This window comes from Chelonia mydas, chromosome 11 (genome assembly GCF_015237465.2).
Source record: "Chelonia mydas isolate rCheMyd1 chromosome 11, rCheMyd1.pri.v2, whole genome shotgun sequence".
Taxonomy (NCBI): domain Eukaryota; kingdom Metazoa; phylum Chordata; order Testudines; family Cheloniidae; genus Chelonia; species Chelonia mydas.
In genome coordinates this window covers 28,616,862-28,632,488 of record NC_051251.2, presented here as the reverse complement: position 1 = coordinate 28,632,488, position 15,627 = coordinate 28,616,862, and the positions used below count along the sequence as shown (strand labels likewise).

At 41.4% G+C, this 15,627-nt stretch overlaps 1 long non-coding RNA gene across 1 annotated transcript in view; it reads right to left on the bottom strand.

Annotated features, from left to right (window-relative positions):
* LOC122462349 overlaps window positions 1–15,627 on the bottom strand; it is a 157,221-nt gene that overhangs the window by 47,145 nt on the left and 94,449 nt on the right. The gene's annotated exons all lie outside the window — the stretch shown is intronic.

Genomic DNA, 15,627 nt, shown 5'->3' with positions numbered 1-15,627 from the left:
GAAAGGACAGAAGAACAAAGCGTCTGCATATGAACATTGCAGAACTAACAGACCAACATAAAACAAAGAACTTTTAATAACCTTTGAAGAAACCAGCTGCAAATTTATGCAGATTTATGCTTCCATAGTCTTGGGCTTCAGAAGCTCCTGGGCTGGAGCCTGCAACATACATTCTCCCTCCTTGGTGGCCTGCCCAGACTGAGCTGCTCTCTTGTATCTCAGTGCTCCAGTTGGAGCATGCCCAGCAAGGACGAGGGGGTGTGGCTTCCTCTACCCAGAGTGTGGAGTTAACCCTTTCCTGCCCAGTGTGGGGTAAGCACACCCCACCACAGGGTAATACAGGGAAACTGTAGCTGCACAGCTCACCCATCTTGTAAGCCAGCTGAGCATGGAACTCAAACTCCATCTTCCCTAGCCTAGCATTTCTCTGGGAGGCAAAGCAGGAGGTTGGCAACAAAGCCTAAAACTTGTGCCATCCCCTGGAGGAAACAGAGGGAGTTGAAAGATTTCTCCCCACTCTGCCCCAGCAATTCAGGAGAGAAATGGGAGAGGGGAGCACAGATGGACTGGATTTAGGGATGGGGTATCCTGAGAGGAGGAGAAGAAAAGCATAGACATAGACGTTGTCTTAAGTATGTGTGTGTGTTGGGGTGGGGGGGGGGGGGGTTATGCAGGCTAGCATCCTGAGAGGGAGGGAATAAAGTAGGCAGAGGCACAGGTTGGTACCCGAGAGGAGGGGAACCCAGATGTCCTGAGGTGTCATGAATATACTTGTGCCACTATAAGGACATGTAAAACATTCTTTTGTGGGTTCTGCATCACTACAGCTAAGGATTCCCCTGACCCCTTTTCTGCTTCTCTCATGCAGACCCTACATTTGTTCTTCCTTACTTTCATCTGAAACAAAAAACATTCAGGGTGTAAATTCAGATTTGTATATAGAAGATATAAACAGGAAGATATTGTACTGTTGGAGGCTGGTGAAGGAGGCCAGGGGAACATGAGCTAAGAGGGTAGACAGCATCTTTGATGCTGCAGCAGGCCTGCCACCCTCTCCTGTTGCGATATCTGCATTCCTTCTGCTTGTCAAATCCCTGGAGCCTCCTCAGCCACATAAGATCTGGACAAGGTCTTACTGACCCCATCATTCAGTTTTCCCAGTGAGTGAATCCTGCTTCACTGAAGTCAATGGCAGTTTTTCCATTGACTTGAATGAGTCCAAAATTTGTAAATCTGCCCATGGAAGTTCCACAGCTCAAAGCATTAAGGAAGATGTGTCTTAACCCTGGAACATGATAAAAATGGACAAAGAAAATCAAGGGTGGCAAGCTGACACAGCCTGGATCATAAGCAAGGGGGCAGTAGGAGATGAAAGACAGGATGGAGGCAGGGACAAAAATGTGGCGAGCCTTTAAGGTGACAATGAGGCATTTGAAAGGGCTGATGAGACCAAAGGCCATACAGGGATGCAAGAAGGGGTGGGAGATTCAAAGAGGCAGGCAAAGCTTTCACAAGAAGCATGTTGGGTAGGCTTGAGAGTTGTACAGCAAGAACTGGGAAAGCCAGCTAGCATTTAAACTGGTCAGTCTATGCAACATTTCTGGACAAAATATTTACATGTTTTCTTGAAAGTTTGCCAGTTTTCTTGAATGAAAAGGCTGTTGCACTGATGTTGTATCTAGACAAGACGACTGGGGACTGGGCAGTAGAAAAGATCTGTTGCTCATATAACAACATTTGCAATAAGAAATTGCCTCGTATTTATCATTGGAGTCACCCACTATAAGTGGGAGATGTAAATCTCCGTGCATCCTTTCTCCTCCTCTAGTTTTATTTCAAGAGCAGGCAATTCTGGTTTCAGTAGTGCTAGAGAGGAGGGACCACTACATTTCTCTCTCACCCTTGCCTGTATCCCCTCCAGCCTTATCAAGTTGAATACCTCCACACCAAGGTCTTTCTTCTAGACAAGAAGATCATTTAGCGCTCTCCTATTTCTTATTTCCTCCTATTCTTTTGTCTTGTGGGGTAGGGGGGAGAAGTAGGTTTCTCTCCATCTGCACACTTCCCTACCCCTCCCACTATCAACACTGCATACAAGGCCACACAACATTTGCACCTCTCCAATACCTCCTAGTTCTACAGTAACAAAGCCTGTGGCTTCCCAACATTTAATATCACTATGATGTACATCATGGCCACTTGAAAATTCAAGTGGATTTCTGGATTCTCCTACTCAGAAAGCACAGAACCATTCATTCTGCTTGAGCTAAAGGAGAATCTCCATTAGCTGTCAATGGTATAGGACCTATGACCCATAGTTGAACAGGTCTGATTCCATAGAATAAAGAGCAAGAATACCAACACCCTACTAGTGCCTTGACTCTACAGACTGCCTTGACATAGCTCTTGACTCTGCAGTTTACTACATTCTTATGTATACCCTCATCGCTTCCTATCACATCAACTCCTTTCTAAACTCAATCCAACAAGTTAGGGATGCTGTTGCTCAGATCTTTTAAGAACATACAAGCAACAGACATTAGATGCTAGTCTTTATTGACCTCAGCTGAATTCTTACTCACCAAGGAATGCAGTACCTGCTGTTTTTCAAATTCTTGCACAACCTTATTTCATCTTCACTTTCAGAGCTTATCCTCCACTTTGCAGCTTTGCTCGCTGTGAACACCAACAGTTACTCAGCTAATCAACTCTGCACTGCAGTTGGCAGAGCTTTAAGCACCATGCCCCCAAGCCTTATCTTCCTGTTTTGCCTTGTCTATACTAGGAAAACTTCCGAAAAAAATCCCAATATTTTTAACATACCAGCTCTGTTCAATAGGGGTTTCCAACATTGGGTACCAGAGGGTAGACAACCCTCTGGCTGATGATACTGTTTTCAGAACCATGTCATCTACCCATCCTGGGAGCAAGTTTAATAAAAAGATACTCCAAACTGTGCCAGCAGCCAACAAGCTGTCTACACTAGGTCTCCGAAAGTTGTTAACACAGGCTCAAACATTCCTAGTGTAGAAAAAGATTAGGATTCAATCTTTTTGTCACATTGTGACAGAGATGTTCTGTCCCCATCCTCTGATGCCCCAGAAACTGCTCAAGCCCACTTTCTTTTAGCGTTCAGTCTGTATTTTATTCTAAATCATAGAATCATAGAATATCAGGGTTGGAAGGGACCCCAGGTGGTCATCTAGTCCAACCCCCTGCTCGAAGCAGGACCAATTCCCAGTTAAATCATCCCAGCCAGGGCTTTGTCTAGCCTGACCTTAAAAACCTCTAAGGAAGGAGATTCTACCACCTCCCTAGGTAACGCATTCCAGTGTTTCACCACCCTCTTAGTGAAAAAGTTTTTCCTAATATCCAATCTAAACCGCCCCCATTGCAACTTGAGACCATTACTCCTCGTTCTGTTATCTGCTACCATTGAGAACAGTCTAGAGCCATCCTCTTTGGAACCCCCTTTCAGGTAGTTGAAAGCAGCTATCAAATCCCCCCTCATTCTTCTCTTCTGCAGACTAAACAATCCCAGCTCCCTCAGCCTCTCCTCATAAGTCATGTGCTCTAGACCCCTAATCATTTTTGTTGCCCTTCGCTGGACTCTCTCCAATTTATCCACATCCTTCTTGTAGTGTGGGGCCCAAAACTGGACACAGTACTCCAGATGAGGCCTCACCAGTGTCGAATAGAGGGGAACGATCACGTCCCTCGATCTGCTCGCTATGCCCCTACTTATACATCCCAAAATGCCATTGGCCTTCTTGGCAACAAGGGCACACTGCTGACTCATATCCAGCTTCTCGTCCACTGTCACCCCTAGGTCCTTTTCCGCAGAACTGCTGCCTAGCCATTCGGTCCCTAGTCTGTAGCGGTGCATTGGATTCTTCCATCCTAAGTGCAGGACCCTGCACTTATCCTTATTGAACCTCATCAGATTTCTTTTGGCCCAATCCTCCAGTTTGTCTAGGTCCTTCTGTATCCTATCCCTCCCCTCCAGCGTATCTACCACTCCTCCCAGTTTAGTATCATCCGCAAATTTGCTGAGAGTGCAATCCACACCATCCTCCAGATTTATGAAGATATTGAACAAAACCGGCCCCAGGGGCACTCCACTTGACACCGGCTGCCAACTAGACATGGAGCCATTGATCACTACCCGTTGAGCCCGACAATCTAGCCAGCTTTCTACCCACCTTATAGTGCATTCATCCAGCCCATACTTCCTTAACTTGCTGACAAGAATACTGTGGGAGACCGTGTCAAAAGCTTTGCTAAAGTCAAGAAACAATACATCCACTGCTTTCCCTTCATCCACAGAACCAGTAATCTCATCATAAAAGGCGAATAGATTAGTCAGGCATGACTTTCCCTTGGTGAATCCATGCTGACTGTTCCTGATCACTTTCCTCTCATGTAAGTGCTTCAGGATTGATTCCTTGAGGACCTGCTCCATGATTTTTCCAGGGACTGAGGTGAGGCTGACTGGCCTGTAGTTCCCAGGATCCTCCTTCTTCCCTTTTTTAAAGATTGGCACTACATTAGCCTTTTTCCAGTCATCCGGGACTTCCCCTGTTCGCCACGAGTTTTCAAAGATAATGGCCAAGGGCTCTGCAATCACAGCCGCCAATTCCTTCAGCACTCTCGGATGCAACTCGTCCGGCCCCATGGACTTGTGCACGTCCAGCTTTTCTAAATAGTCCCTAACCACCTCTATCTCCACAGAGGGCTGGCCATCTCTTCCCCATTTTGTGATGCCCAGCGCAGCAGTCTGGGAGCTGACCTTGTTAGTGAAAACAGAGGCAAAAAAAGCATTGAGTACATTAGCTTTTTCCACATCCTCTGTCACTAGGTTGCCTCCCTCAGTCAGTAAGGGGCCCACACTTTCCTTGGCTTTCTTCTTGTTGCCAACATACCTGAAGAAACCCTTCTTGTTACTCTTGACATCTCTTGCTAGCTGCAGCTCCAGGTGCGATTTGGCCCTCCTGATATCTTTCCTACATGCCCGAGCAATATTTTTATACTCTTCCCTGGTCATATGTCCAACCTTCCACTTCTTGTAAGCTTCTTTTTTATGTTTAAGATCCGCTAGGATTTCACCATTAAGCCAAGCTGGTCGCCTGCCATATTTACTATTCTTTCGACTCATCGGGATGGTTTGTCCCTGTAACCTCAACAGGGATTCCTTGAAATACAGCCAGCTCTCCTGGACTCCCTTCCCCTTCATGTTAGTCCCCCAGGGGATCCTGGCCATCTGTTCCCTGAGGGAGTCGAAGTCTGCTTTCCTGAAGTCCTTCCACCAACACCAGTACAGAACATTACAGTTTTTAATCTCCATATCTTTCAGTCCCTCTTTACCAGGGCCTTAGAGGGGAAAACGAGATCTCCTGGTCTTGGGACCTCTTGCAGTCTAGACCCAGCTAGCCATGTCCTCCCGCTTGTAACATTTCCTTCCTGGCTTTTATCAAGTTAGCTAGCTGAGGGCTAATTAGTTCCTTATCTCCCCAGCCTTTCCTTCTGATTAGCTATTTTCTCAGTCAGACGTCACCACGGAAACTAATTGAGGCTACAGTGACCAGAGTGCTGATGCATCTGTCAGACCTGAGCACTCTGTCACACAGGTATTATAGATTTCCTTTCCCCTTACCCTCAGAGCCTCAAATGTAACAATTTTTCTCCAGACACCATTTTGGAACAGATAGCATAGTTTACTTAAAATGAAGCCTTTGCTATCAAGAGACTGTTCGCTATAATAGGGTTATTTGTCCACAATACATATGGTAGGATGTTTTAGAGCACTACATTAAAAGGAAATTGATAGAGTCAACATTTTCCAAAAGCCTAGGGAATTCACTAAAGAATTCCAACTATACACTATGTTATATAAGAAATTCTGGCTTTACAACAGGTAATATTTCATAGATTTAGGTATGTAAGAATAGTAAATGGATACTTACTGTGCACTAAGTAAGAATACCATTGTACATATGGATCATAATAAGCATATCCCCATGACCTAATTTTAGCACACAGGTTCAAAATAAAAACCTGACAAAAACTTGTTTCAGATATCATTTATCCTCTCCCAATGGACACTAGTTTCAGAAGCTGTACTACAGGGCTTTCTGTTGCTTTTGGTTTCTGTCATGATCTAAGGAAACAGTGTGCAGTGAGAAGTGCACATTTTTTTTTCCAAACAATTTAATTTTAAATCCAACACCAGCAGCTATGTTATTAAATGTAGCTTTAACTAACAACGAGCCCCATCCTGGAAGTCCTGTGAGTTCAGAACTCCCCAACAGACTGAATGGCAGTTTCTTGCCTAGAAGCACTTTCAGGATTGGGCTCTAAGTTCTGACATGTTGCATTACACACCATTTTATTCACACCAAATTCATTCTGGCAGAAAGATGATTAACGGATAAGGCTAAGTCACCTGAATTTTCACACACTTGTTAATCACATATGTATAGCAAATTACAATTTTGTTGTCAAAATCTCAAGAGTATAACTCAACATAATTCCCACAGCAAAGTTATATCCACATTCAGAACAGTGGTTTAAAGTTTAACCTGATTGCAAGTTAGGTATAATAATAGATGAAATGAAGTGAGTGTCACACGTACTTTGTTAGATGTGTTTAAAACCTAAATAGAACTAGGGACTCAATTTAGCAAAAATCTCTCTCCAGCTTCCACGCAGTAATAACTCCAAAGTATTTAGTTCCACGTCCTTGAGCAATGGAGATCCCAGATGGATTCTTTCATTAAAAAGGGCCTGTAAAATAGTTTTGTCTAGCTTATTTATAAACCCAAATACTTTAATGAAAAATATTTGGATTTAATGAAAAATTAACTCTCAGCTACATCCATAAGAGAAAGAATGAAAATAAGTATTGATGGGCAAAACTATGACAGCTTTGCAAAATGTCACATTAGCCAAGGCAAAAATGAAAACCAGGAGCTGGCCCCATTTTATCTCAAGTGCTGAAGTTCAGGGGAGATTAATTTAATTTTCTGTATAAAGCCAGTTTCATGTCATTAAGATTAAATCAAATAAATATCATACTCCCTGTTAAACTGTAATTGTAAGTTACAAGGGTATTTCATTTTGACATGTAATATGAGAATATCTATGCAGAAGTTTGGGGCAAATGATATTCCTGTGCTGTCTAGATACATACAACTGATTTAATACTCCACCACTCATTTTCTACTTTAGGACTCATGGATTTCAAACTAAAAGTTTCTCCTTCTCCAGGTCCAAAATTGGCAACATTGACTCATTGCTCTGGAGCGGAAGGAAGACACACCTGGTTTATTGTTTGGATAAAGGTTTTGATCTATATAATGAGCAACATGAGGTAGTTATGGAATAACCTTACTAGCCAGCTTTTGGTTATATAAGGGTGGTTCAATTCAAGCTACTTGTTTATTTATAAAATGCACCTATCCTACACTCAAGATGCATGTACAAACTGTTGTACAAAAACCCTTGTTATGTATGGGGCCACTGAAGTTCAGGGGATGCTACAAAAAGGTTCTATTATCAGCCTCTCAAGCAATAATTACAAGTTTGTTAGGCCTTAACTATACAGAAAATTCACCATGACTACAGCAATCAGTAGCCAGGCACTCTTCTAAGGGTGAAATCCAAGCCTTACTGAAGTTAATGGCAATACTCCCAGGATTTTACTCCTAGTGCAGAATTTATCTATCCACTGTACTTGCATAGCCCTCATTACTCTCATAGCTCAGGACAATCTAATGCATTTATCCTTGCAATATCCCTGTAAAGTAGGGAAGTATTATCATCTCCATTTTACAGATGGGGAACTCAGAATAGACAGATTAAGGGCTTGTCTCTACACGAATAACTAGACGCGGCAAGCTGGGATGTGAATCTGCTGCACGACAACTGCCATGGACTAACTACTCACGTGCACCTTGCTGACGTGCCTTAAACAGTTAGTTAATGAGCTTTGCTCTACTCCTGTTTCAAAGAGGACTGAATCAAAGAGCATTGACAAACTACTATTGTGAATCAGCAAGGTGTACATGTATAGTTAGCCCATGGTAGACCAGCACAGAGTAGATTCACACCCTAGCTTATTGTGAACTAAATGTTCATGTAGACAATGGGTTTCAATGGGAGTCAAGCTCCTAAATACCTTTGAGGAACAAGCTCAAAGGCAGTCTTGTGGAAAAGCAGAGAATTAAATAAGGTCGTCCAAGTCAGCATCACGAGAACTGGGCCATCCTTCTTCCTTCAGGTAGGCAAGGCCTTAGCATGCAGACAGAACTGCCCTCAAAGCATACAGGTCTGTGTTACTGTACATCAGCAAGGCAGCGTTTGGAAGCTTGCACTGCCAGTTCTGCACTTCACCCGATTTAAGGAATAGGACCCAAAGCTATAAACCTATCATATTTCATGAGCGTTATACTTCATTTTAAGTGAATTATAAATTCATTTTAAATTTTTTGTTTAAACAATAATCAAGCGATGCTAATATAGTCATGTGTTTTTGTGCCATAATACAGCAAGTCCTGGTGACCTGACTGTGGTTTACATCAAATAAATGTTGACAGTGAATAATAAAACTCAAGTCATCTCAAGTTAAATATTTATACTTTGATCTGAAACGGAACAGCTTTCCTGTGACATTTTAGTCTTTTATATTTCCTTCTGTGTGTTTAAAGGCAGAAGTCTAAATACCAGTCATTTAGTGATGATAGCTTTCTATATATTAGAGCTATTAATGTTTTTAGATCTTTTCACAGCAGATTTTAATTTGAAATGTGATTTGTTTTTCCCACATTCTGTTTTTTAAATTGGATTTATGAAATTGCAGGAGAGGTAATGGATTAGCTGATGGTTGAAAACAATTTTAAATCAGAATCGGAATGAGCTCCTACAATGCCTTCTAAAAATCCAATTCCATATTGTGTTGCTAAATAAAGTGGCCAGGTGTTTTTTTAGCTTTCAATCAGATTCAGCAGTTAGAGATAAATTAGCTCTATATCTGCGATCATTAATTTCATCTAAGGAGCTCCCTTATGATGAGTTAAAGTTCTGTTTTTAGTAAACTCTGAGCAAGAAATATATTTCTAGTCCCTAGTGTTATTACAGTAGCCTATGCACAGTTGGAATATGAATCCATAATTCAGCTGCCTACATTCTCTCTTCACCTATCCCAACCCACAGAGACGAAAACATAATAATAAAACTAAAAGTCCTCAAAGTTTTGCATTAAGCCGATGGATGTATGCACACACACACAGTTTTCCAATTGTTTGTTTGTTTCATTGTGTGCCCTACGATTAGTTTGGAATCTTAGCCAGATCCCCCTTGGACTATTCAATGACACATGCTAAGACAGAATACTGTAATTTAAATCACTGGGTAAGAAGAAATAGCCACATTTGTCTTACTCTCCAAACTTTTATATAAAAAATAGTATTCCTGATGGTTAAAGTTCAAATTAATAGTTCCAGCAATTAACCAAAATTATTTAGAGCTAATAATGCTCTCTCCCCTCCCAACTGCACTGGAAGCTGTGTATGAGCAAATATATTCAAAATCCTCCTCGCTGCAGCTGTAGGAATTTAGGCCTACATCATATCTGAGATCCATCCAGAACTCTCTACCCCACGCAGAAGAATGAGGGAAGTCAGCCCCCACTCTCAGATATTGTTTCACATTCCCAGGAGCCTGCTGATAGTTCCATGCAATTGGGACCTGCACAGGGGGAGGAGGTAAACTGTGGGGAGTGAAAACCACAGAGTTTAGGCAGGAAAGACAGCACAGACCCAGTCTCTCATCTTTTTTATGGCCCTTCCACTGTTGTTCAATACTGTACCTCTTTCTGCAATACCTCTACATTTTCTGACATGCATATAAGCCATTTTAGTGGAGTGGTTGAACCAGCTGAAGTTGGAGGTTTCACAAAGCTCAGACTGTTCTCAAATTAAATTGGAATTCATTAATCTTTTCCCCTAGAAATTTAAACTATATTTTTTAACTCTAGCTAAAATAGTCTTCTCTGCTCACTATTTGGGAAAGACCCACACCCTTAAAGCTAGACTGGCACAAATAGATGCCTTATATGTATCACAGAATGAAAGAAATGTAGGGCTGGAAGGACCCTCCAGAGGCCATCTAGTCCATCCCCTTGAGCTGTGGCAGGAACAAGTGTACCCACACCATTCCTAAGAGAGGTGTGTTTCTATCCTGTTCTTACAAGCTTCCAGTGACAGGGATTCCTCAACTTCCCTTGGTAACCTATTCCAGTACTTAGCTATCCTTATATATCTACCCTTACAGCAAGAAAAAAATTTCCCTAAAACCTAACCTAAATCTCCTTGCTGCCGAGTATGCACATTACTACTTGTCCTACCGTCAGTGGACATAGAGAACAATTTATCACCATCCTCATTATTACAGCCCTTAACATAGTTGAAGTCCTATCAGGTCCCACCTCAGTCCCCTTTTCTCAAGACTAAACATACCCAGCCCTTTTTTAGCCTTTCCTCACAGACCAGGTTTCCAAACCTTCTATAAAACATTTATTCCTGGTCTCCACTGGTCTCCATTTATTCCATGTCTCCAATTTGTCCACATCTTTCATACAATGTAGCAGCCAAAACTGAACACAAGAATCCAGCTGAGGCCTCACCAGTGCCAAGCAGAGCGAACAATTACCTCCCTTGTCTTACATATAACTCCTATTAATACACCCCAGAGTGATATTAGCCTTTTGTGCGACTATAACACACGGTTGTCTCATATTCCGTTTGTGATCACTAAATCCTTTCCTGCAGTACTAACGTCTAGCTAGTTATTCCCCATTTTGTATTTGTGCATCTGATTTTTCCTTCCCAAGTAAAATGCTTTGCACTTGTCTTCACTGAATTTCATCTTGTTGATTTCAGACCAATTCTGCAATTTGTCAACGTACTTTTCAATTCTAATCTTGTCCTCCAAAGTGCCAGCCGTCTCAGCTTGGGGTCATCCACAAATTTTATAAGCACACTCTCCCCTCTGTTTAATGAAAATAGCGAATAGTTCGGGCCGAGGACAGACGCCTGCAGGACCCCACCAGATACATCCTCCAAGTCTGACAGCAAATCATTGATAACTACTTTTTTACTAAGGTTTTTTCAGCCAGCTGTGCATCCACCTTATAATAATTTCATTTAGACCACATTTCCCTAGTTTGCTTATGAGAATGTCATGTGGGATTATCGGTGGGAGGACATATACTCTGTGTTGTTTACATTTGAATACATTACTATTCATTTGTATTGTAATAGTGCACACAGGCTCCAGTCAGGGATCAGGGCCTCACTGTTATAGGTACTCTAGATACATATAATGAAGCGAGTTCCTGTCCCAAAGAGTTAAATCTCCTTTTCGGACCCGTTTTCCATATTCTCCATTTGTTTTCTCTCACCTTGCTTACCTCTCCATTTTTTAATTAAGCCATTTCTGTACATCCCTTCTCTTCTTCCTCCTCACCCCTGGTCTGTAAGCAGAGCATAAACCAAATAACCTCCGAGTTCCAACTGAACTTTCAGGTTTTCAGAGTGTAGTCTTGGTCCTGTAGAGTCAGTGACATAACTCCCACTGACTTCAGGGGACAAAGATATCACATGTAATATTCAGGCCATTTTGCAATTACACTAAACAACTTATCCTGTCCCTTTTTATAAGGTCTGCAAAGAATTAAAAACTAAGACATTGTAAAACTGATGTACCTTTTCATTCTGTAGATATTCTTCTTCTTCGATTTGTTCAGTATTTTTCTTTCCTCTGCCTTCAAGTGTATTTCCATGTATTAGTCAGTGCTGGCAGTACCAAAATGATCTAAATCTTTTTTTATATTACCTTCATTGTTCTTCACTGTTTACATTGTTCTTTGTTATTTACTTTTCCTCCCAATTTTGGTATCATTTGCAACCTTGAAAACCTTTTCTTCAAAACCATCAACCATCAAGTCATAAATGCAAATAATAAAAACCTGACAACTACATGTTCAGCACTACTTATTTCTAAAAGCAGATACAAAAGAATTACTCTCCTATGTCCTTATCACGTTATTAATTCTACACTATTGCTCTTTAAAGGGGAAGGTTTTTTCCCCTTTATTTCCCCATTGAAAATAAACAGTAGTTAAATTTTTTAATATATACTCCTTGTGATGCTGGCAGAGCAGGTGCCGGCTCATGCCAAGGCCCCAGACCTCACTGAACGCTGACAAATGCATAGCTGGAAACCAGTCTGGCTTACCTGTGTATTATGACCTTATGAATAGCATAGGATTCTGCATGTATTGATCTCATTTATAACCTCTGTATCCAGGGTATGAGTGTTTGCTTTAAACGTCTGTAATTGCAGAACTTGCCAAACAGGCAAAGAAACATTAAGGTAAAGTGCTCATCCTACACACAAGATGGCCCACTGAAGGCAAATGAGGCATTGTGTAGCATCAAAAGATATAGACCTTGTTGACTGCATTCCTCACTTCCTCCAGGAAGGGGGGACCTGTGCATGATCTCATCCCATCAGCTTGGATTCTGGGGTGAAGGGGATAAAACCCCTTGACAAGGAGAAACTGGGATCTTTATGCTGTCTGTACTCTGCAAAGATGCCTAAATGTAAGCAAGAGATCCCAAAGCTGCTTAGCATATGTTAGCCCTAAAGGACATATAGAGCTGCTTATTATAGAAGCTTCTATTACAGTCTTAGATTTTAAAAGTAACATTTGTGTATGTATGTTTCCTGTTTTTAAACAACTCTTTTTTTTTTTAAGTTAATAAATCTTGAGCTTGTTTGTTATAGGCGTTATCTTTGCTTTGAGATCTGAGTACAATTGACCTTTGGGACTGGGAGTAACCTGAATATTATTGTGATTTTTGGTGTAAGGAGACCATCTATCCCATAGTCCAGCTTCCCTCGGTGGCAAGACAGACTGGAATGCCCAAGGGAACTGTCTGACATTCCACAATAAGACTGTTATAGTGCTTTAGGAGTTCACACATTACCGGCTGGTGAAATCTAATTATTGACACAACCAGTTGGGGGTGTCTGCCCTGCTTTTCAACAGTCTGACCTAAGGCTGACACTTTCAGTCATGAGCCACTCCAGACAGCATGACATTCCTTATTTTAGTTATGAGATTTCTTTTTCAGACACCTCCCACAGTCCATCTATTTTTCAGCTCTCCCGCTACCCATGATCCTGCATACTTGCTTCTTGACACATAATGGCTTTTATTGTGTAGACATGTTGGGAAACATCATTTTCCTCTTGAAGCACTTAACTCCTGTAATGGTTCATGTAAATTTCATGCACCAACTGAGGAGACAATCAGAACTCCTTTGATTTTACTAGCATGTATGGGCCTAGTAAGAATTCTTCTTCATCCTCCCTTTTTCCCCACAAAGTAGATGTCAAGTTCTTCCCTCAGATACGTACCCATAACTTCAGTGGAAGTCAATGAGCGTTATCTGTACATATCCCAAGGAATATCCTGTGCCATAGTATTGACCTGTGGAAGTAGTACCAGTACAGGGGCATATTGCCATTTTCTAACCATGGTGCTGCTGTGAAGTACTCTTGAATCCCCAAAGAAACAGTTTTGGTGCAAATAAATTGTATACCTGTTTAAGTGACTTGCAGTGATTACAGGTAAAAGGGTAACAAGTTATGAGTATTCTGGAGTAGGGGCACCTTTGGACCTGCTCAGAGTTGCCCCACAGAGAAACTGAGGTAAACACGTATGAACCGCTGAGTTCTGTCCTCTCTGTGTATTGCAAGTCCTTCTCATGTGCGGCCAGGAGGGAAAATTAAAAGGTAGGTAAGTACCAGGGCAAAGTAAATCAGAGTGGGGACTCAGATCCTTTCATCACTCGGTTCAGCTGGGGTACTGAGACATGTCTTAACTGGAGGTGCTCCCTTTCATTTTCCTCTAAGATCCTGGAACAGCCTCTGTATTTCTTCATAAATTTATTTCCCTTTCCAGCTTTCCAGATGCTTTGCACTACCGTAGAAAAGCAAAGGAGCTAAAAACAGAGTCTGGGATCTGGCTGGGAAATTACACATGAAGACACTAATTCGAGTTTTCATAAATGTATATATTATCTTGCTATTCAAGTAACAAACACATGTTATTGAACAGAAATGGTAAAGCTCATAGAGATACTTAGCTAGCTTGTATTGATACTTGCTCTGCAGCATGCTATGTTCCTTTCCCAAATTATTTTTGCACCCTATTCATTCTCAGAAGCAATCACTGTTACACATATGTATTGCTTTGCAATTAGTGAAAGATAAGAGAGAACAGGCTGGAATAAAAGGTTAATGTTATTCTGACATCCTTTCCAAGGAAGTGACAAGGGTCAGTGAATTTTTTGGCATGTCTTCCTCCAGCTTTTGAGAAGCACTGCTCTGTGCTACAGAAATCACTCTGCATATTAGAGATGGAGGAGGAGGAGGAGGAGATCATCTCCAGGGTCATGCCTCCAAAGATCACAAGTGCAGCTGCTGGAACCAATCTAATTTAACTGCTAAATTAAACATGTTTACTGCCTCAGGGACCTCCATGAAAGAGAGGTAGAACTCTCCTGTTTCTTAAAACTGTGAAAGTATAATACAGCATGTTAGAAAGAGTGGCCAAAAAATTGTTTTCCAAAATCATGTTCTCTACATTTCTCCCTACATAGTAAACAAATGATGTTTTATGAAATGCAACCTGAGTTCTTTTTTACTCCTGTATGAGACCAATACAGATTTTGATTCAAAACAGAGATGGCAGACAAAGAGATTGCTGACCCACTAATTCCCGACCCACTAATTCCCAGAGATATTATGCATCAAACTGTATTACTAACATTTTTTCACAGAACTTATTTCTGAACACTGTTGGCTCCAAATGTTGTGGGGTTGTGTCACAACAGTAATTGACATGGGCTCCCATTCTGTGTGGTCACTGCACATTTACAATCTGATACACCTGTCCTTGTTTTATATTATTGACTGGTTTTATACACATTCACTGATACAGATCCCCATAAAATTCATTATGGAAATTTCTAATAATTAGTAATAATGAAGAAAAATTATTGCATCCCAATCACCACTTACTTCTGCCATTAGAGTTTGAGCACAATGTACGATAGAGGAAATGAGTATGACAATGCCAACTTATTTCCTGGAGAAAGGTAGTGAGGACTGATCAAATCATCACTTACATTTTGGCAACCTTCAGGTTTTCAAATGGACAGATGACCTCAGAGACTACACAACCTCTATGCCCTACAAATGATCCACATCTTCTTTTGAAATGAGGTTAAGCTTGAAACCTCCCATTCAAATTTTAGATAATTGGCGGAATGCTCAGAAAAAAAAAATCAAATGTGGCTGCTGGCAAAGCACCAGGACCTGTGCCATAGGGATTGCATCACTGCCTTTGGCTTTCTACTGGGCATCACCCCCCAGTATAAGAGAAAGGAATGAGTGTGATTTGCTTTACTTCTGAATTTGGAGACCTTTATTTGTGTGAATAATATCCCAAAATGCTGGTTTTAAATAATGAATACAACTGCTGTTTCATTAGCAAAC